Raw genomic sequence first — 23,756 nt, 5'->3', positions numbered from 1 at the left:
AACAAGTTTTCTGAAGCCGTCACGGAAGAAGTCGACACTCTGTTTCCTCAACCACAGTCTCACAGCTCTCTCTACGTCTTCATCACAAGCGTAATGATGTCCTCGCAGATCGTCTCTCACTATCGGGAAGAGATGGATGTCAGACGGTGCTAAATCTGGACTGTATGGTAGATGCCGTACGGTGGTGAGATTCAGTCTCTCAAGTTCTGCTGTGGTGGCACGTGAAGTGTGTGGTCTGGCATTGGCAAGCTCCAGGAAAACATTTCCCTTTTCCTTTCGGTTCGTTTTTAGCCGTCGTTTCAGAGTTCGCAGCGTTGTGACGTAACGTTCTGAATTTATTGTTGTTCCACGACCAAGGAAATCAACATGGATAACACCATCTGCGGCCCAGAAGACTGTGGCCATGATTTTTCCAACTGAGGGCTGCGTCTTGAATTTCTTTCTCTGGGACGAGCCTTTGTATCGATATTCCATAGACTGACGTTTCGTCTCCGGGTCGTAATGGTGTACCCAAGTTTCGTCTCCTGTCGCTATTGAATGGAGAAAGGCGTCACCTTCATTCTGGTAACGCGGGAGGAGTTCCTGACAAATTTCAAGTATGTGCGCTTTCATTTCAGGAGCCAGCATCCGGGGTACCCATCGTGCACAGGTCTTCCGATAGCCAAGCAAAGCAATAATGTGACCCACACGTTCTTGTGAAATGCCGATTGTGCTTGCAATTTCACTCTGAGTGAAACGGCGATCGTCCTGAATCAATCTGTCAACATTTTGCTTGTGAAACTCGGTGGTTGCTGTCACAGGACGTCCAACTCTTTGTTTGTCACGTAGGTCAGATGTTCCTGCCTCTACATCTTTAAACTTACTGGCCCAACAACGCACCGTACTCACATCAACACAAGCACCATAAACTGCTTTCGTTCTCTGATGAATCTCCTTTGGGGTGACACCTTCTGCTGTCAAGAATTCAATGACTGCACGTTGCTTAAATCGCATTGACAGACCGTCTGCGCAGAGTTCCATACTTTACACTGTAACAACACAACCGTTCAATGCTAAGGCTTCCCGGCAATTGGAGCTGTAGAGAAGAGGCTACGAAACAAGCCAGTATCTGCCCCATGACAATGCTGCCAACTGCTGAAGAGCTACGAAGGTGGAGGCATTACTTTTCAGTGAACCCTCGTACATCCTTTATAATTCAAATTACAAGGAATCAATGTATGTGGACTTTTAGTGAAATTTTCACTCTGCAGTGGGGTGTGCACTGCTATGAAACGTTTGGGTTGAGAGTCATGCTTGTATTGCCCAGCTGCTGGAGCACTTGCCCGCGGAAGGAAAAGGCCCGAGTTCGAGTTTCGGTCTGGCACATAGTTTTAATCTGCCAGGAAGTTTTATGTGCACCTTACTCTTCGCAGATGATCAAGTAGTGGTGGGCAGTGAAGAGGATGGTATCTATTTTATGCTCAGATAATTATTAGAAAAGAAAATTTAGGATGTGTTAGACGGCGATCAGTTTGGCTTTAAGAAAGGTAAAGTCACTGGAGAGGCAATCCTGACGTTGCAGTTGATAATGGAAGTAAGACTAAAGAAAAATCAAGACACGTTAGTAGGATTTTTCGACCTGGGAAAAACGTTCGAAATGTAAAATGATGCAAGACGTTTGATGTTCTGAGAAAAATAGTGGTAAGCTGTAGGCAGAGACGGGTAATACGCAATGTGTACAAGAGCCACGAGGGATTAATGGGATTGGACTACCAAAAGCGAAGTGTTCGGATTAAAAAGGGCGTAAGACAGGGATGTAGTCTTTCGTTCCTACTGTTCAGTCTGTACATCAAAGAAGCAATGATAGAAATTAAAGAAAGGTTCAGGAGTAGAATTAAAATTCAAGGTGAAAGGATGTCAGTGGTATGATTCGCTGATGACAATGCTATCGTGAGTGAAAGTGAAGAATAACTGCATGATCTACTGAATGGAATGAACGGTCTAATGAGTACAGAATATGGACTGTGAGTAAATCGAAGAAAGACGAAACTAATGAGAAGTAGCAGAAATGAGAACAGCGAGAAACTTAACATCAGAACTGATGGTCACGAAGTAGATGAAGTTGTGGGAATACCTAGGCAGCAAATAATCAATGACGGACGAAGCAAGGAGGACTAGCTCTGGCAAAAAGGTTATTCCTGGTCAAGAGTAGTCTACTGCTATCAAACACAGGTCTTAATTTGAGGAAGAAATTTGAGAGAATGTACGTTTGGAGTGCAGCATTGTATGGTAATGAAACATGGCTTTGGGGAAAACCGGAACAGAAGAGAATCGAAGCATTTGAGATGTGGTGCTACAGACGAATGTTGAAAATGAGATGGAGTGATAAGGTGGGGAATGAGGAGGTTCTGCGCAGAGTCGGAGAGGAAAGAAATATATGGAAATAAATGACAAGAAGAAGGGACAGGATGGTAGGACATTTGTTAAGACATCAGAGAATAACGTCCGTGGTACTAGAGGGAGCTGTAGAGGGCAAAAACTGTAGAGGAAGACAGGTAGGTTGCAAGTGCTACTCTGAGATGAAGAGTTTGGCATGGGAGAGGAATTTGTGACGGCCCACATCATACCAGACAGGAGACTGATGATTCAAAAAACAAAAAAAAATTATTAGAAGAATGTTACATCGGGATTGAAAGTAAATTTCCAAAAGACTGAATGTCACGCAGTGGAGAAAGTGTAGGAAGCTTTATAATTGAAGGCCGGAACATAAGGCATTTAATATATATATATATATATATATTTGGGGAGCACCGTACCCGACGATGGAAGAACTAATCTGGAAATACAGCAACGACTGGCCATCGGAAAACAGCAGTTCAGACGCTAAACCCCGTATTATGGTCTTTTAAGACAAGTTGCAAACTAAAGAAGATATAGTGTAGAAGTACTCTAGGGGGTTTAACAACTTGTGGATGCTAATGCTGAGAGCTTAGTGGAAAAATTTAAAAACGAATTTAGAGTTGTAGAGATGATCTGTCTCAGAAGACCGTGTAGAATATCTCGGCGAGACCACGTTAGAAATGCAACGATTAGACATCACCTGGTATGAGCATATAATTCCAATAACAGATGAGAGGTGACCAAAGGTCTTAATGTACTATCCTCAGGGCTGAAAGAGAAGAGGAACGGCGAAGGTTGTTTGGTTAGGTTGGACAAAGGAAGCCATGAAAAAAGAAGAAATAAAGGAAGACGGGGGAGTTTGGGAAAATAGAAAGCGATGGCGATAGAGACGTGGCAATCGCTTACCGGCCAAATGTTCTTTTAACCTAGGGAACAGGTGATAGTTACTGGGCGCCAAGTTAGGACTATAGGGTGAGTGGGTGATTATGTTCCACTGAAACTGTTGCAGGAGAGCAACGGTTTGCCGAGCGATGTGTGCGTGAGCGTTGTCACGGAGAATGTGTACGGCCTTGCTCAACATTCCTCTTCTCCGGTTCTGAATTGCCCGTTTGGGTTCTCTCTGAGTCAGCGTTAATTGCGGTCCCAGGGATTCAGCTCCGACGACGAGGTGAAAGAAAAGGTTCACAACTTTCTAAACAGCATGGCGGCGAGCTGGTATGACATGGGCATACAAAAACTGGCACAGCATCTACAAAAATGCACCGACAGAAATGATGATTATATCGAAAAATAGCTATATGTTCAAGCTGTAAACTGATGCAAACCTTTGTAGAAATAAACAGGTCTATGTACCGGGTGATCAAAGAGGCAGTATAAATTTGAAAACTGAATAAATCACGGAATATTGTAGATAGAGAGGTACAAATTGACACACATGCTTGGAATGGCATGGTGTTTTATTAGAACCCAAAAAATACAAACGTTCAAAAATGTCCGACAGATGGCGCTTCTGGTCCCGGCGGAGGTTCGAGTCCTCCCTCGGGCGTGGGTGTGTGTGTTTGTCTTTAGGATAATTTAGGTTAAGTAGTGTGTAAGTTTAGGAACTTATAACCTTAGCAGTTAAGTCCCATAAGATTTCACACACATTTGATTTGATTTTTGAGATGGCGCTTCTTCTGATCAGAATAACAATAATTAGCATAACAAAGTAAGACAAAGCAAAGATGATGTTCTTTACAGGAGATGCTCAGTATGTCCACCATCATTCCTCAACAATAGCTGTAGTCGAGGAATAACGTTGTGAACAGCACTGTAAAGCATGTCCGGAGTTATGGTGAAGCAGTGGCGTCGGATGTTGTCTTTCAGCATCGCTAGAGATGTCGGTCGATCACGATACACTTGCGACTTCAGGTAACCCCAAAGCCAATAATCGCACGGACTGAGGTCTGGGGACCTGGGAGGCCAAGCATGACGAAAGTGGTGGCTGAGCACACGATCATCACCAAACGACGCGCGCAAGAGATCTTTCACGCGTCTAGCAATACTTTGTTGCTTTTTTTTTTGTTCTTATAAAACCCCATGTCATTCCAAGCATGTGTGTCAATTTTTACCTCTCTATTTACATTATTCCGTGGTTTATTAAGTTTTCAAATTTATACTGACTTTTTGATCACCCGGTACTTATAGAAAAATAGGAGACCTTACTTTTGGGATTACCCTCATATAATCACTTGTACTGAAATGAGTTCTGGGGAGTGTCTTGAGCCCTATGAACCTTCTCCCCCCCCCCCCCCCCCCTCCTCCTCATTCAGACCCCCACCCCCCTCTGTTGGATTCGCGCCTGCCCGATAACGATCGTGAAAGTAAGATTGCTCGAACTGCAGTCCAGCGCAACGGACACACTGTGCGGGTGAATGGAACGAGAACAAGGACTAGGACGGTAGCATTAGCAACGGCCAGCGAGGCGCGGACGCGGATTGAGCGGCAGAAGATAGCGGCGAAGCTGCAGGCGGCGTCCGGCACTGCGGGCAGTGGGGTCGACTCGCCGCGGGGGCGGCGGGGTGCGCTGGGGGGTGCAGCGCGACGAGCCGGGCCGCCATTGATCGCCGCAGAGGCGGCGGCGGCGGCGGCGGCTCCATTCATGCGGCGAGACGGGGGGCGCGTCCGCCCACGGCCGCGTCTAGGTCAGCGCCGCGCCTGCCCCACTTCCCTTCCCCACCCTACCACACTTCCCGCAACGTCTGCTTCCTTTCAACAGTTCTGCCCACTATGGGCTCTCTTGTAACGGCTGAGACTGTGCGTTAGTGTGTATCTGAAATGAATGTAGAAAATGAGAGGTCTGGTAGAGTGGGTCATAACAAGTATATTTCACGTAGCAACCCATGTCCGCATCCCGTTGGCGATATACATCTCAGCAAATTAGCTTACCACACCTATTTCCATTCTCTGCTTTCGTATGGCATCATATTCTGGGGTAACTCATCATTGAGTAAAAGAGTGTTCATTGCACAAAAGTAATCATATTATGGACAACGTCATTACTGATCTGCAAATCCTTGCACAAGCTATTTCTGAAACTGTCTCTTGCTGTCTTTGTGGTGGTGAAGTTAAACTTTACGAGGATATTGGAGCTGGAATCTGTGTTGTGTCTAAATTAATTATTAAAATTAGCAGTGTCTGGTGTTGTAATGACTTTTAATGGTGGTAACTATCAAAAACTTAAGGTTCTGGAGAAGTTAGGTGTAAGATATGGACAGAACACAGCCAAAGCACTGTGGGAATTGAATGAGCTTCGTGTTCGTGATGCAGAGTTAGCTGCTCAGCAAATGACAAAAAAAAGCGAGACAGAAAAGGAGGAGGCAAGCACTGGGCTGTAGTGACACTGAAGAAGACACAGACTGTGGGCAAAGGCAATTCTAGTGCATAAAAGACGCAAAAATGTAAGTCTGTATAATAATTTGTAATAAAAAAGTTTTAAACCTCAATATCTCTGAACTACATTTTTTTGCAATAAATGACCCGTTTTCTAAAAAAGTACTGATGGTAGAGACATGAAATTTTCACATTGTGCCTATTGTGAGTTTCAGCACGTATGGAACTATAATAATTAAAATATCCTGAGTTGTTTGGTTTTTATGTTCATTTATTTACAAAATTTTGTCTAAAAATTGAGTGTTTAAGAAAAAGATAACATGTCCCACAATAGAATTTTAGTAATAATTATAGTTCAGTGTATCTAGAAAGGCGCATTCAATAATTATGGAAAATTTTAAGTTGGTTTCCAAGCTAATGGGTCACAAAATTCGATAATTTCACATTCGTGGTATCGAACATACAGTGTGTCCTTAAAACGTAAGTGTCCACCAGCCAAGTCTAAAGTGGAAAAATATGTGGCTTTCCCTAGTTGATGTGTTATCTCATGTTGGGTATGTGAAAAGCTTCCCCTACTGAAACTGTGTTCTGTTTCCTATAGTTTGTTATGAATCTGTATTTTTTTTTTGTTCCACTGGCGTGTCGTTTCTTTGGTACTAGCAAACGTCTGCATTCCATGAACTTTGACTTAACAGTCTTTTCAATTTGTTCCTGTAATACTATCTTTTGCATTTACAGTGTTCTACATTTACTCACAATATTCCCTTTGAGTTCTGGCAATATTAGGAGTGCATGCCTCACCGTTTCTGTATGTGACAGCTTGTCCCTTTCTAGGTAAAATTCATTACAGTATGAACTATAGAGCTTTTCAGTTCGTATCGCACCTTTGTTCAAATACTCGGTTGTGATCGCTTCTCTAACGCGTGAAATGTGATTTCCGTATGTTATCTATGTTGTTCACGCTTCCTGCATGATTCGTATAGGTGTCACTTTCTCTGCTGATTTGCCTAACACTTTTACTGTACTCAGATCGCACCCTGCCTCACTTGTGTTCAATTCTCTTTCGTTACTTGGATTCAACCTGTGAGTTAACGAGCATTGCGCTCTCATTTAAATATATGGCCGAAAGAGTCAGCCTACAGGAATTGTGAAACAAACCCTTTCGTCCAGGACCGTGTGTCAAAAAGGGTGCAGATTCACCTCGAGATGGGAAAACTCACAGGCGTGAATTGTCTATTGAGGCCTAAGCACTGTAGTGTGCGAGTTAGGCAGACGAGAACCGAAACCCAGTAGTAGCCTTTTGTGGCTAAGGAGATGTAACAGTGTTAAATATGGCGGACCTAAGGTCGGCCATAAAGGGAAACATTTATGAAAACTATTTAATTCTGTAGTAATGCAGGGAATCAAGCCACAGTAATTTTTATCTGCCATAATCCATAAAATTTCATGGTGATCCCAATAAAACTTGAATACTTATCATATCTATAATAGTTTAGGATTTAATGTTAAAGTGAAATTAACAGGTTTCGTAACAAAGACCTGAATGCTAAAATCTGAACGCTTTGGTCGATCTTAACGATCGACATTTCATATAGAAGCACATCATCAAACTGAAAAAACGTTGTAAATATCAACTCTGTAACTTTATTTGTTTAAACGATATAGTTACTTAAATTATCAGTATTTTCTGTTAAGTATCAGATCATCATTTCCTCCATACAAAACACATTTAACGATGACAGAATGACACCTAATTGAATAATTAGGTAATAGAATATTTTTTGTGACGTTTAGTGCATAATAATTACTTTGGTTCTTTACTTATTTATCAGAAAGCACATTGGTGCAAGGCTACTGGCCGTGACATTCAAAGTTAAGAAGGAAATTTGATTGGTTTTAGGGTAAAAGAATTTAACAATGGTTATAATTGTTACTTTATTTAGAGCGTGAAAGTGTTCAAGCTTTGATTATTTAAATATGTTAAAATGCAAGATTATGTAGAATCAGCTGTAGCCAATCAGATGGACGGCTTCAGGAAAGGGAACTGCCCTAGTCAGTTGAGTGAGGATATTCGTCGTGTGGGAAACACGGCCGGGGACGGACAGAGCGGACAGCTCGGCTGGAGACACCAAAGTGGACAGTGCTGGAGGAGACGCGAATGCGAACGGTCGGTCTTTAGGTAGCTAGGAAGTGAAACGACTTAGAAAATTTCGTATTGTGTGGTGTTGCGGGACTTAGTCTCTGAGCGGGGAGCAGCCTCGCGCCTGGTGTGAACTCCTTAACTTTTCGTGTAGTTAAGGAGGCAGAGTATTGGACTTGTGTTTCGCGATGAGATTGTGAATGATCTAACTGTGTCAAATGGATATGCGCTCAAGTGTAACAGTAACTCTAAATACGACCACTTTCGCTATTAGTTTGCTTTCTGAATAAACATTATTCTAACCAAATAGCAACTGTGTGGCCGACATCATTTATGAGCCTTTAAGTTAGTTCCCGATATTATTATTACTGTTATTATATGTTATTTTCACTTTGTATTTCACGAACTTGCCATCAGCCAGACAATATAACCAAAGGATCACAAGTGTCTAATGTAGGGCGTGTAATGCGATACGTGCGGTTCAACCCCTAGACGAGTTTGAGCCAAGACATATCGACGAAGAGGAACCGCATGTGAGCTCGAACTTCTATGAGATGTTGGTTCGCAAACCCTGCCTCTACTTATATCTGTAAGATATTTTCTTCCCTAGGACCTATTCTCGTGCCCCTTTCTGTCGCCACGCTACTTTGTCTAGAAGATAACTCCGCACTTTTCGTCTCAAATTTTCCTTTAAGTTGCATGCCTTCCTTTTTCCTTCACCATCCTGTGATGTATACTGTTTCCATTTCGGTTTAGAAACAGCCAAAGCTGCAAGATACACTATTTTTATTTAATTGATGACTAGTTTCAAGTTACCTGAACCCATTTTCGAATCGTCTAGACAGACAAACCAATGTTTTTCGAAAAAGCATCAAACTATGTCAAGATTATATATACACAGTAAGTCACCTAAAACTTGCAGTGAAAATACTACGAAAATGGAAAGTGCTTTTTATGTGAGTTTTTCACAGGATGGACTGGTAATCAGGGGCTTGTATTTTAACCAATAAACAGATTGAAATAATACTTAGAAAGTGATTTTTTGTGCAAACATACACTTTTTAAATGGAACAATGCCTACTGACATTAACAAACTAAAAGTAGGGTAAATGAGAATGTCAGTGGTGTTTGCTGCTTTAGTCTAGTGCGACTCGTTTACGAGATATCGTATTGTGCGAAGTTCGCACACCGACATTTGTTTTTGCTATTCAAGCTGCGTAGTTGCTATGAATGATGTCATGTTTGCTTATAGTGTGCTTGTGTGTTCCCTGAGTGCAACGCGACTTTCTAGTCAGTTAGTGTGTGATCATTCAAGCAGCAGATCGAGAATGGTCGATGGAATTTACCGATGCAGAAAAAGCCGACATGCTTATGGTGTGTGGAGAGTATAGGAAGAATGAACTGTGTACATTGTATACGGTAAGATATCTCAATAGACGGCAACCATCTTGGCAGTTATTTATCAACCTCTTCAACCAGTTACGTGAAAGTGCTAGCGTAACACCCAGCCAACAGAAGGAAGCAAGTGATGACAGAAGAGGGGACAATTAATATTCCTGCTGCTGTTGCAGCTAATCTGCACGTTAGCTCCCGCGCAATCGCACAAGGAAGTGACATGAGTGAGGCAAATGTCTTACGCATTTTCCATCGACATAGGTGCCATCCCTATCACATCTTTCTTCATCAAGAGCTGCATGGAAACGATTATGTGAGTCGTGTTAACATCCATTAGTGGGCTTTAAGACAGGATACTCCATATATGTCATGTATCTTGATTAGTGGTGAAGCCATACTTACCAATCATGGCCACGTGAACCTCCTAAACATGCATTATTGGTCTATTGCCAGTCCCTGCCAGGTATAACGTTAGCACCCATGGATTGTAAACGTGTGGTGTGGGATAGTGAACTGTCAGTTAATAGGCCCATTTTTCGTAGACGGAACATTGGACGTGCACAAGTATCACAACTTCCTAGCAGACTGTCTTCTGCAGATGCTAGAAGACGTTCCTTTGAAGACTAGTAGGAACTTGTGGTAACAACATGATGGCTTTCCAGTCCATAGGGCTCAAAGTACTATAGTATGTCTTCACGAATTGTTTCCAAATTGTCGGGCTGGACACAGAGGATCTTTTGGCCGACCCGTTCATCAAATTTGACACCTGTTTATTTTTTTCTGTGGGAAAGCTGAAAGAAGTTGTCTACAAGCACATACCAACTACACCCGATTATATACAATGACGTATTGCTGCAACCTGCTCAGACATCTCGAGTGAAATGTTAGCACGTGTGCAGCGGTTGTCTCGTTACTGGGCAGAATCCACATAAGTAGTGAATGCATTGGTGTTGTTCTTTAGTTGTGCTACTACACGTATTGTACATGAGTCAGTGTGGGAACTTTTCAAAATACGGTCTCTCATAAACGACTCGCACTAGAATTCTGCAACAATCACCACTCAGATTCTAATTTACCCTAGTTTTAGATTTTTAATGTCAACAGGTCTTGTTCCATTTAAAAAAGTGTATGTTTGCACAAAAAAAACACTTTCCCTGTGTTCTTGCAACTGTTGATTGGCTAACAATACGAGCCATGACTACCAATCCATTCTGTGAAAACCGCACATCAATAGCACTTACCATTTCCGCAATATTTTCGGTGCAAGTTTTAGGTGACTCGCCCTGTATTCGTATAAGAACGTCAAATTTAACCATGAAGCGTGACAGAACAAACATATAAATACACTGTTTCATTATATCTCTGTTTCTTGTGGTAGTTTCCGTTCTGTTTGTAGATTCCTTTTTCCATCTACTGTTCCCATCCATTTCTACTTCCTTTGCAGTATGACTCATAGTCTGCCTGCAAAATATGCCTCCTTTATGTCTATTAAATGTGGTTGTCACCTGATCCACGGACTTCTTACCAACAGGCGATATATTTCGGTCTCTGGTACTGCCAGCTGTAGAATACGTCGACCCTGTATTCTAGTTACCTTCTCGCCATAGTTAATCACAACTTTTTATTTACTCAGATAGTTGCTTCCTCCTACACTAACACACAGGATATCCGATCTTCTTCTGATGATACGCAGCTCGTGCATCACTGGCACTTTCGCTGTTGTTAGTAACTGCAGATCTGTGGTCCCCGATGTCTGTACTGTATCTTGCGTCACGCCCTTCAGTCTCCTCGTGTCTTCCCTGGTAATTACTGCTTCCTTTGTGAGTCTCTCTTCTTTTATAAAGCTTATATGCGCCCCGTTATCTGTTAATAACCGTAACTGCTTTCATAATTCGTGGCAATGGGCCGTCGTAATTTCGTTCCTTGCTTCGCAGTTAATGACATGCCGCCGCTTCGTGTTCCTCACTCTTAGTATCCCTTTTTACTCGTGAATACGGTTCCTAATTTCTTCTTACATTGGAGTCCAATATGCCCATGCTGGAATAGCTGTGGGTAAACAACTACTGTTAATTAGTACAACTAAAAACCAGCCAAAATTGCAAATTTCACTTTTTTACTAGCTCTGTGACTAGTTTCGGGATGGGATCCATTTTCAAATCATCGTAACAATGTCAAAAATGGTGTAACTGCAAATTGTATTTCAATCTGTATGTGCTGTAACTGTTCGTTTGCATAGTTTTGATATGGTTGTTGCATTTTCGGAAATACCATTTTTGACCTTGTTATGTTGACAGTCATCGAGTGAATAAGAAAGTGAAATTTGAAACTTTGGCTGATTTTTCGTTGTACTGATATAGATATATTTCAATCTAGTGTTTGATGTCCGCGCCTTTCGCATTTTTGGCGAATGGTCATTTTCTTACATTCGGTTTCCGTGCGACCTGATTTATTGCAGTGATAACAAAAATTTTGGTACCCATCATACCTTGGTGCTCATCTTCGGCTTCTTACAGTCTCTAGCCATGTGACCCCTTTACTCACGATTATAGCATCTTCCTTCCAGGTTACTTCAAATTCCTTACGAGCCGCTCTCGAGAACTGACCCTTCTTTTTCATGGATAATAGCGAACTTTCCTCCTGTAATGCTACTTCCACTGCATCATACAGGCTAATTGCTTCACCCTGACTTTGTACAATCGCTTGAATCCTATCGCTTGCTAGGCTCTTTATGAAGAAAGCCCGTCCTAGTGCAACTATCTGTTGTAGGGCACCTTGCAGTTGTGTCGCCTTTGTTATTCTGGTCACCGCCTCTCTGAATGCTTTTGATAACTAACCCACGATGCAAGGGCTTTCTTGGATGATGCCTGGGCAAAATACCTCACATGCTTAAAAATATATTGTGTCCCTGTCCGAATAACTCTTTTCCAAGGTTGGTTTCACTTGCTCCCAGCGGTTAGCCTGATCCCCTGGCATCTCCCTGCTTTTAGACTTGATGTACTTCTTCAAATGCCAGTGAACTCTTTAAGTTCGGGATTAGCCCTAATGAATGACTTATTTGCTGACACAAGAGCATCTTTCACTCTACTGTCTCTGATATCTGAACTACTGTCGGAAATCATCTTACCTTAGTACAGTGTTACACACATAGCCTTAAAACTATTGATATTGTAACTTTCTCGAATTTCTGGAATTCTTTATTGAAAATGCTCTGGTCCCTTGCAGTACCTTCAACAGGTATATCTTCTTCTGCTGGGTTCTCCTTGAACCTGTCTGGACTGTACAAGTTTACCACTCTCCTGCTGGACTCTTGGGATGGCTTCTGCTTCGTTTGAACTGTTCAACAGGCCTGGCCACCCGTCTTCTTGCTGTCCACAGTTCGAGGAACTGATTCCGATAGTCTTTCTACTTCTCCTCTGGTATCCTATCACCTGATTCCCTACTTTGGTATACCTCTCTATATAACATACATCGCACATCTTGCACAAAAACATTATGTCACGTCAAATCAGCCTTGTATGAAGATGCGGCTTGCGTGAGGCAGTCAGGACGTTGACGACGCTATGGGCTGAGATCTGTTAATTTACCCTTAAGAGGGTGAGATGGAGAAAGCTAGCTAGGATATTTAACAGATGTAATATTGGAACGGAGAGGAGAAGTTTGTAGAAAATGGGCAAGGGTGCAAAAACTTCCAAATACAAATTAAGAACATTTAATTTTTCAATAATTCAGCCTTACTCGCAGAGGTGTCTTACAGTGGCTTGATATCTATCAGTGATTATACTCTGACACTCTGCGACCCCCACTTCCTGAGTACTACCTTTTACTATCAGAGGCGCTTTACTAGCGACTCGTTTCGAAGATACCATAAAATACTCGAATAATGGTTAGGGACGAGTGCGAGACAGCGCTCGCTCCTTCCTATACACAGAAAACTACCAGTTATTTCTCGCTGCGGGTCGCACAACTAGACACTACGAAACAAGTGTAAGGCGGCTCTTTTCCTCCGTATATTCTGACACACAGAAATGCTATTACTCTTTGCCACTTCTAGAGATAAACTCTACGGAGTTAGTTTACTGCTAGTAAATAACAAACAGATAGAAAACTTAGCGTAAGAATTGTGTATGGATTCTTATGGGAAAATCAGTGCCTCTACATCTGCATCTACAAAGATACTCGGCAAGCCACAATACGGTGCGTGGCGGAGGGTACCCTGTACCGATACTAGTCAATTCCTCTCTCGATTGTGTACAGTCTTCTCGCAGTTAACTGCAGCATCATCGAACTCTCAATTTAACGTGACTGTTTCCGACGACTCGGTCACTCCTCGGTGATGGCTGCATCTCCCACTGTGTGACGCACACACTAACTCTCTCACTGCTTAAGGCATCTGCTACTGCCGAGACTACCTCTGACTGTCGTTTCTGTACTGCTTTTTCAGGGTCTTTGAGGAGTTTCCCATGGCAGTATTGCTTTCCTACGCTTCCATTGAAGATCCTTTTAAAGAAATAAATCTTTCCAGAAGCTTCTCGGACTATCTCGAATAGTCTAAAGACTCCCCTCCTGCGCCGCAACTTCCTCGTTTTGGCAGCTGTCCGTGGCTGTTTCCATTGCTTACAGCACATTGTCTTCCCGTCCCTGTCCGTGATTGCGACGGTGTACCACTTTCGCCTGGGGTCTGCTAACCGTTGCTCTATTCCTGCTGGCCAAACTATTTAGGGGGGAACGACAGGGTGAAGGACGAAAATATTGCTCAAATTCAGGATTTTTTTCTCCGTACCGGAATGTAGAAGACAAATGAGGTTTGCTGCAAAGAATAAAGCATACATTGAAGTTCTGATTAGCATTTTTTATTGAAGAATATTAATATCTTCACTGTGTAATTGGGATTTTCCCGAGGCAGCTCTGAAAGGAGGTAGATCGACGGTTGTCGCTGTCACTCCGGTTCTGATTATCTGAAACATGAAATTAACGTATCAGACTGATCTTCACAGATGTAATTTTAGTTCGTTTTAGGGGTTTTCAAAAAATGGCGGAATTATAGATATTTGAAAAAAATGGCCATTTTTGGACCTCTCCATTTTGGCCGAAAAAAATACTAAATATCAACATAAAAAAAATCGGCTATGATGAACTGAAGAGAATTCATTTTGCTTCAAGGGAGACTAAAAATCATTAAAAGCGGATGAGTACTATAGCGTAGGCGACGACAACGGTGCCGAAAAACATGGTTTTGAGAAAAATGCGTTTAACATTTGACAAGTATTTAACGTATAAGAAAAAGAGATAATGCTTGAAATGTATGGGATATCATCGGTGCTTGGTCCATAATAGCTATCGCGCCGGCTAGTGGATGGCCGCTTTCAGCTACTTTGATCTGTTTAATCCTCATTTTCGTCCTCGAAGCCCTTTTCGTCGCTGAGAGCATCGCCATTGGCGTCTCTGTCTTTACAAAATCGGCCCATTTCATCACCGATTTTGATTTGAATGGCATTTGTCACGTGCATTAATGCAGTCTGGCCTAAATTGAATAGACAAACCCGGCGGAGGTTCGAGTCCTCCCTCGGGCGTGGGTGTGTGTGTTTCTCCTTAGGATAATTTAGGTTAAGTAGAGTGTAAGCTTAGGGACTGATGACCTTAGCAGTTAAGTCCCGTAAGATTTCACACTCATTTGAACATTTTTGAATAGACATAGGCCTACTACCAAATTTGAAGCAATGTTGACAATTTCGCTTTGGCTGGATGTTGTTTTTGGAGCGTATCTCCAAATGAGGCTATCGAAACTTTCGTTGACATTTTGAGTAAAATCGCCCAAACAACACTCCAGCAAATCAGGTTTACTCAAATCGGTATGAATGGGAGTGATAGCATCGCTAACGACTTGTGATAATGGCGTTTTGCGTTTTTATAACTTTCCAGTCCACCGTTTGCTTTAGCTCCAGACGTACACAGAGTCGTTACTTTTTCGAGTTCTCGCTTAATATTTTGGGAATAGATCTTCAATGAATAGACATTCGAATTCCGAAATAAAAAAACACTGTTTTTCGACCGTTACCCTGTCATTCCCCATTACTAAAGTTTCCTTCTTTTCATTGTGCACATCACACTTCTTATATCAGTAACATTTTACTTCTGATATTAAAAAACCTTGACGGACATGACAGAATGGCACATCATACTTTACTAAATAATGTGGAGGCATCTACTCTCCAAAATACTAGTTTTCCTTTATATCTCACAATATGTGATCTTTACTTTGTTCACGAGCAATTACCCACAGTGAGCAGTCATGCAATTATCATATGCAACATTTTTCAAGTACAGTAAGCTAAAGTAATGTTTCCATTGGTGTGGCAAACTGTTTAGTGCGCATGACAACACATCCGCCTCTACATGCCTGCTCCCTGGAAGATATGGTTGCGACCTGCGTGCTGGGCTCGCGTTGTGATCACAAGATTGAGCGCAGAGGGAGGGTGAGTAGTCAGATGTTTGCCCGGATCCGTCAGTCATACAGCCGTATCTGTAAAAACTTTTGTTTATCGTGCAGAGTGAACAAAGGTATAAATGTCCTCAGAGCTGCAGTCGGAGCGACCGGGTGCGACTGCACGTGCCACGAAAGAGTGCTGACGCCTCGTCACCTATTCGTGACGTGGCTGTCTCAGATCAGTGTCATGGCAGCGTTCTGTGCTGGTGACGGCAAGGGGACGAGGAAGGCACTAAAACGCATTAAGCCCTTTGACCAATTAAATTGGGCAGGAGTCCTGATTCCACACAAAAGTCAACAACGTACCTGCTATAGGTTAGTCATCGGCTAAAATTGACGATATTTTCCTCGGTAGACGAAAGGCATCATTCCTATTGGCATATAAAACACACAGCGTTACAGCATGGTGCACCGTGAGTGGGACACTGAATAACACGGGATTTCGGTGGCTATTCCTGCCGCAAGAGATAAACATGCGTCATTGGACAGTGTCCATGTTGTCACTGCTCGAAGATCTTGCGTCGAGGTCGAATAGTTAGTTTGCCGACCGCAGTTTTGTTGTTGGTGGTAACTTCCAGCCACTGTCTTTTCCACTCAGCCAATCCTCTCGTTGTCTCGTACGACACGATAATCTGTAGCGGGACTTTAAGGTGAACCGAAGTATTTTTCCGGCAGGCTGCTTTCGCTGCTGTGTCAGCTTTCTCATTCCCCTCGATTTCCATGTGTCCAGGGACCCAGCGGAAGTCCACCTCTTTTTTTTCTGCCTGTTAAGGAGGTGGTTCGTGACCTCGAGCATTTGAACTATCCTGTATGCGTGGAACATTTACTGAATAGCCTGCAGATCACTAAGAGAGTAACCGAGCGAGGTGGCGCAGTGGTTAGCACACTGGACTCGCATTCGGGAGGACGACGGTTCAATCACGCGTCCGGCCATCCTGATTTAGGTTTTCCGTGATTTCCCTAAATCACTCCAGGCAAATGGCGGGATGGTTCCTTTGAGAGGGCACGGCTGACTTCCTTCCCAGTCCTTCCCTAATCCGATGAGACCGATGACCTCGCTGTCTGCTCTCTTCCCCCAAAACAATCCAAAAACTAAGAGAGTCAGTGCAGACATAAAACTTCCCTCCACCAACAAGTCTCATATGTACCAGTGCCATCTTGTCCGCCCATAGCTCTGCATAGTACTCCGAAAAGTGAGGTGATATTGGGATTTTAATGATAAAATCTGGGAAGATAACAAACACCCGACAGTATCCCCTTACTTTGAATCATTGAGAGAAACCACAATGCGCTCACGATACCCCGATAAAATACAGCTAAAAATCCTTCTTAAAACTACAGAGAGAGTGGTGGCCTTGTTGTACTTCATCATGTCCAAGTTAAGAGTGGTCCTGTCAATCATTCCCGGAAGTTATTTGTTTCAATCCCGTTAAAAATTAATATGCCAAAGCCGTGCACGGCTCGTGTTCATTCCATTAATTGTTTGTCATCTTCTATTACGGTACTGCCGCCTCGTTTTCTTATTCCATTTACTGGCGTCACTAACTTCCTGCCTTACTTGCCCGAGAGTGGCAGCAGCAGTACGTATCCATAAGTGCACTGTCGTACCATCTCTGGAGCGACCGACAGTATTTCCGGGTCGTCGTGTGTCGGGTAGTCAGTGAGTGGGAGACGCACCAGCAGTACAAACGCGACGGAGCGGCCTTCACGGACGTACTAGCAGTCCAGTCGGTCAGTTGGTGTGGAGCAGCAAGCAAGTCCCCGTCGCGCGGAGTCGGGCTGGAACCGCTGGCGGCGTGCACGTGCAGTTGGAATGTGAGGTGCTGCTTGCGGGTGCTACGAAGTTCGTCGCCCACCGACCTTGGACATGAAAGTTGAGACCTCACTTAACTTACTATCGAGCCTCAACTGTTTACATTTCTTCGTTTGATCCTGGTTGTCGCTTTTGGGACATTCCCGCGAGCAACAACGTGTGTGTCTTTAAGTCGGCTAAGATTCCAGCCGTCTTCCTGTGTAGTTTAACTTATTTATTCCCTGTTTTTGAAGTTCACCAGCGGTATCTTGTGCCTTGTGGCTGTTGACGTTCCGGTTATCTCCCCTGGTCGTTGACGTAATTTTAAGCAGTGTATTTGCCTCGTTGTGTTGTTGCTGTCCAGTGTGGTGTGTAGTTCAACACCTGAGGTGTTACGTTCCACGGACCTCTGTGTTATAGGCCCAGCACCCTTCTAGCAGTGAAATGCCTGGGCTAGCAGGACAGAGCGGAATAGGTTGTGGAAAGGGACCAAAATGAGTTCCTGTCAGCTGCACTCAACATACAAACTTTATTTATCAACTCACAATAGTACAACAATGATGCAACACACTCGAAACTTTAATCGACCTCGTTTGATTAACTTTAGATCGGCTGAAGGCCACATTCAAAATCCAAGACACAAGGCTTAAGCGAAATTGAAATACAAGGTTCTTCTGGAGGTTTCACCCAAGAATATTTTCGAACTCTTCAATCTAATCGGCTGAAGGCCTTAGAAATTTAACTGTAATGGAACTAGGCTGGGAGGTCGCATATTAAGCAATAAGATGAGTTTCAATCAAAAGGCAGAAAGCCTTATCTAAAAACATTTCATGCAAATTGGTCTGAAGGGCCCATTCAAAAGCATAACAAACTTATGTCTTACGGGCAAGACAAGAAGATTAATTTAAGAGATATTAAAACTCAACTGAAGGCCGCTCACCAACAAATAATTTAACGGCTTAAGCCCAAGAAGAAGAGTTTCAATTTTAAAGGGCAGAAGGCCATATCTTAAAACATGTAATACAAAATAAAGACATTAATTTAAGAGATATTAATACTCCGCTGAAGGCCACATATCAACAAAATATGTTAACGGCTTAAGGCCTAGAAAGAGTTTCAATCTAAAAGGCAGAAGGCCTTAGCTTAAAACTTCTCCAGTAAAATTCGGCTGAAGACCCCATATAAAAACACGCTGTGAATGTGCATAGACTGGGCTGCTGGTCCTTCCGCGACTGCTGATCCATGCCCGACTGCACTGCTGGTGCGTCTCCAGCTCACCGACTACCCGACACACGACGACCGGAAATACTATCGTTCGCTCCACAGATGGTGCGACAGTGCGCTCATCGATACGCGCTACTGCTGCCACTCACGGGCAAGTAAGGCAGGAAGTTAGTGACGCCAGTAAATGGAATAAGAAAACTAGGCGGCACTACCGGAATAGAAGATGACAAACAATTAATGGGATGAACACGAGCCGTGCTCGGCTCAGTGCCTGCTAAATTAAGTTGCTCGAGATAGTCCTTTGCACAGAGAGAAAAAGGCGTAGTTACCCAGTGAACAGTTAACCTTCGTTGTATGGATTTTTCAGCCCCAGTATGGGCAACAGGATGTTTGGAAATGAACTCTACTTTCTACAGATGTTGTACCATGAGAAGTTCTCGCCAGAGGCATCTCACCAGCCGGCCGAGGTGGCCGAGCGGTTCTAGGCGCTACAGCTGGAACCGCGCGACCGCTACGATCGCAGGTTCGAATCCTGCCTCGGGCATGGATGTGTGTGATGTCCTTACGTTAGTTACGTTTAAGTAGTTCTAAGTTCTAGTGGACTGATGATCTTAGAAGTAAAGTCCCATAGTGCTCAGAGCCATTTGAACCATTTTTGCATCTCACCAGCCTCCGCTCAGAGTCTAGGAAAGGGACTGGTTCGGTAGGCTCCTGTAGCCAGTCTAATACCTACGTGGTGAACGGCATCCAACATCTTTTAAAAGGTAGGTGTAGCTGAGCAACAAACTATGCTGCCATAATCAAGCGTGTGTGGATGAAGGTTCTATTGAATGTGAGCAAACTGGACCGATCTGCTCCGCCATCTTTAAAGCTAATACATTTTCAGATGTTTAGTGCCTTGAGACATCTACAGCTCAGTTCAACGAAGTATGGCAGCCACGTTAACCTGTGGTCCAAGAACCGTACTGAAGTCTTACAATCTAAGAAAGTCCCCGTCAGCTGGAGTTTAGGATAAATGCGGGTTTGATGAGAATGATTAAAATACAAACAAATGGTTTTTCTGCAGAAAATTGAAAATTAGATACCCAGTCCTCCAGTCTCCTAAGTGTCAGCTGTAATAGACATGTAATATTCGTGAGCCTGGAGGAAGGGCAAAACACTCGAAAGTCATCGGCAGCTAAGTAATATTTCAATGGGTTTCTTATTGTGGAAAAGATACTATTGATTGCGACGGTAAAATCGTTGAATCTCGGAGTATTACCCCGAGGAACACCATTCTGTTGAGAGAACTGGTCGTCCTGTGTAGCACCGACGCTGTACTGGCAATGTCACCCAGCGAATAAGGACTGCAGCAAGATGGGGAGATACTCACGAAATCTCCCCTTATGCAGTCTTTTTACAGACGCTCGAATTGCTTCAAACCTTTGCTTATCGTCGTTTCCATGTTCCCTTTTGAACCGAGAGTGTCCCAGCCTCTGTTTCCTTAGCATTTTCTGAATCTCGTTATTAAAACATGTTGGTCTTTTCCATCCTTAATCCACTTACTAGGCACATAATTCTCCAGACCACGATTTACAGTTCGCTTAAACTTTGCACCTAATTCCCATCTTACTGGAATTAAGTGATATCAATTCACTGTCTAAGTGAGATGCTAACAACTGCTTATCTGCTCTTTCTAGCAGAAACACTCTCCTAGCCTTCTTAATTGATTTGTATCATATTCTTGCTCCAGTTCGAAGAAGATACCAACAAATTGTTGTCGAAGATCCATTTTTTTTAGTTACATAACATGTTCCGATCACTCTGGATCATATTCAGACCTAAGTAGTTGTGTCAGCGACCCGTCTTGTCTATTCAGAACCCCATATCAGTAAATGCTGTACCATCAAGAGGTTCCTGCAGCGCGATGAACACAGAGCATACTGTAAGGCGAGGTAGCGCACGTACTGTTAGTGAGGCCGCTTGTCAGTGGTGTGGGTAATGGGCGTGTATTGGTATGCTTCGTTGATGAACAGTGCCATCAACCTTTGCTCGAGCACCACTTAGGTCCTGTGGAGATTATACATGCAACAAAGGTGTATCCGTCCGCTGAAGTGCGTCTCTTGAAGGCATATGCATATAGGCTTTTCTTGTATGAACAGTTTTAATTTCTCTATCTGTGTCTTATAACCGTTCATACTCCATTGAAGGATGGGAGCCTTTTTAACAGTTGGGTTTAACCATCGCTGAGGATTGTAGCCTAGGAGGCAGTTCAAAATGTTCCGTAGATGGGCGTGGTGGTTCATCCAAACATACGTCTAGGTCCATTGGACAGTGTTCACCATCAGATGTTACTGAACACTATAGTTTGAGGGTTTGACGTCGTGCTTTTTAGATCTGGTCTTCCTGTGCAGTGGTTTTCCTCTATGCGGGGAAGGTGGTAAAGAGTAGATGTAGAATTCTTGTGACCATACTTAACCTGCTTTTCCTTTGAAGTCAACGCTGGTTTTTCTGCCAAGCTAATACCTGCAGCAGTGCTTTGACAGGTGCAACTACAAGCACAGGTGGATGTGCTATCATCTGCACTGGCAGTCTGCATCGAGGCATCAGACTTGGCACCTGGTTGCTTGACGATGGAGAGAACGATGGAGCTAACGTTGAGGTTGAAAATCTGTCTTGCTTCTATGTAGGGTAACTACATCACGACCGAAGCTCTTGAATCTACTGTTCTTGTACATAGATAGTACAATCCTTTGTACAAACTTGGTCTGCATCTGAGCAATTAACACTCATCAAGGTGGTAGTGGGCAAACCTGAATCATGAACGTCTACGTGTAGATTGGTTTGCCTTTGCACATGGGACAGTATGCCCATATCTCTGGCACTGACAGCACTCTGGCACTGGTTTCTTACATCTCTAAGATGTAAGAAACCACCCTTGACATATTGACTTAACATAGGTGAATTAAGAGTAGAGTATTAAGGCAGGCTTTCTTTTCTATTTCGCCACCTACCCCTTTCAATACGTTTATCACAACAATTGTTCCTTTGCTTTGTCATGGCGCTAAAAGTTCATTACAGAGAAGATAAATGAGGCATCTACTTGATATGATAACTCTTCTGTAATCGAGGATTTTGTGCATTTCTTGTGATTATCTTATTAACAGGGTGCCATTCCGCAACCTTAATGCACCTAGGAGCTCCAGCAATTCCGTCCAAATCCTTATGTAAACTGAATGGGGATATTCTCTCGAATGTGATCTCTTCTCTCTTAATAACAATGGATACATCATTAAGCGCTGACATTGTTCTGTGACTGTTATTCACCACTGAAACAGATGTGACAGATGGTCTGTCCACGTGAAGTCTCTCTGTGGAGTGGGTATGTAAACTCTCTAGTGACGCACCACTTACTGGGATTTTGAGTTTCGTTATTATGAGCCATTTTGGTCTTGAGAGATGCTAGAGAATCGTTCTCCACCTAGACAGAGCCCCAAGTGCCTAAGTAAGTCTTTTACAGCTGTGGTGCGGTAGGCTCCCCAGGGGTCGCCCTCTAACGACTGTCTTGCCTCAACAACCAGGCATTTTATGGGCACATCTGAAGACTGAGTTACATACATTTGTATACGACCCCGGCAGTTAAGCCAAGATCCCCGTTCCCTATGACACGTTCCATCGGCGTGCCCCACGGCCTTCACTGAAGCATGGCCAGAGCTCACGGTTACAGAGACTACTAGTCTGCAGCTACAACGGGTGGTCGTCAAGCCTGTACCGAATCACAAAGATTGAGCTCCCTGAGGTGGCGACATAGAAGCTGTCATGATTTTATCTTGACGTCATTTTGTTGTGTCGGTAGCTGGGCCGACACCGTGATGTTGATGGCTGAAAAGGAATGCTAGACTAACGCTGTAGCCGATAGTGCACGCAAGGCTAAAGCAGACGGGCGTGAAGTCTGGAACATGAGAACTTATAAATGAATAAGAAGAAAAGTATGTAGATGCTTAGTACTTATCTTTTATTGAGGCCTTGGAATACATCTCTCTTGAATACTTGTAAGCTATAGGCACTGATACAAATGGCGCCTTGCTAGTTCGTTGCCATTAACTTAGCTGATGGCTATTCTGTCTCTCGGCTAATGAGAGAAAGGCTTCGTACAACTGGGCGGTAGCTAGGTTCTCGTACAACTGGGCGATAGCTAGGTTCGCGTACAACTGGGCGGTAGCTAGGTTCTCGTACAACTGGGCGATAGCTAGGTTCGCGTACAACTGGGCGGTAGCTAGGTTCGCGTACAACTGGGGCGAGTCCACTCTCGTATCACGAGACCTGCCTTGGTGGTGGCGCTAGGTCTGCGATCACAGTGGCGACACGCGGGTCCGACATGTACTACATGGACCGCGGCCGATTTAAGCTACCACCTAGCAAGTGTGGTGTCTGGCGGTGACACCACACATTTCTTATAAGAATCACGCAACAGAAAATCAGAGTACAATAGTTACTTTTACCGATGAATTATTTTATTGATGCATTGAGGATTTAATGGCATTGTACCACGTAAGACCTGATTTTATTTTAAACATTCCATGCAAATTATTTATTTCCGAAGTATGGTTGATCTGACTGAATATATATAAAGAGAAAACACTTTGCAATACGACGTAAATGCATAGTTCTCTATTTTAACAAAGAGCTAATTTTAACAATGTATTACACGAAATAGTTAACCTTTTATGGACAACCTTCTACCGGGTGATCAAAAAGTCAGTATAAATTTGAAAACTTAATAAACCACGGAATAATGTAGATAGAGAGGTAAAAAGTGACACACATGCTTGGAATGACATGGGGTGTAATTAGAACAAAAAAAAAACAAAGTTCACAAAATGTCCGACAGATGGCGCTGGACAGCAAAACGTCAGTGACTGCGCATGACAATCGTGTATAAAAGCAGCTGTAATGAGAGAGAGAATCAGATGCGCCAGCAGTCGGAGCAT

The sequence above is a fragment of the Schistocerca piceifrons genome, chromosome 3 (assembly GCF_021461385.2).
Source record: "Schistocerca piceifrons isolate TAMUIC-IGC-003096 chromosome 3, iqSchPice1.1, whole genome shotgun sequence".
Lineage (NCBI taxonomy): Eukaryota > Metazoa > Arthropoda > Insecta > Orthoptera > Acrididae > Schistocerca > Schistocerca piceifrons.
Note: the sequence above shows the minus strand (reverse complement) of the source record.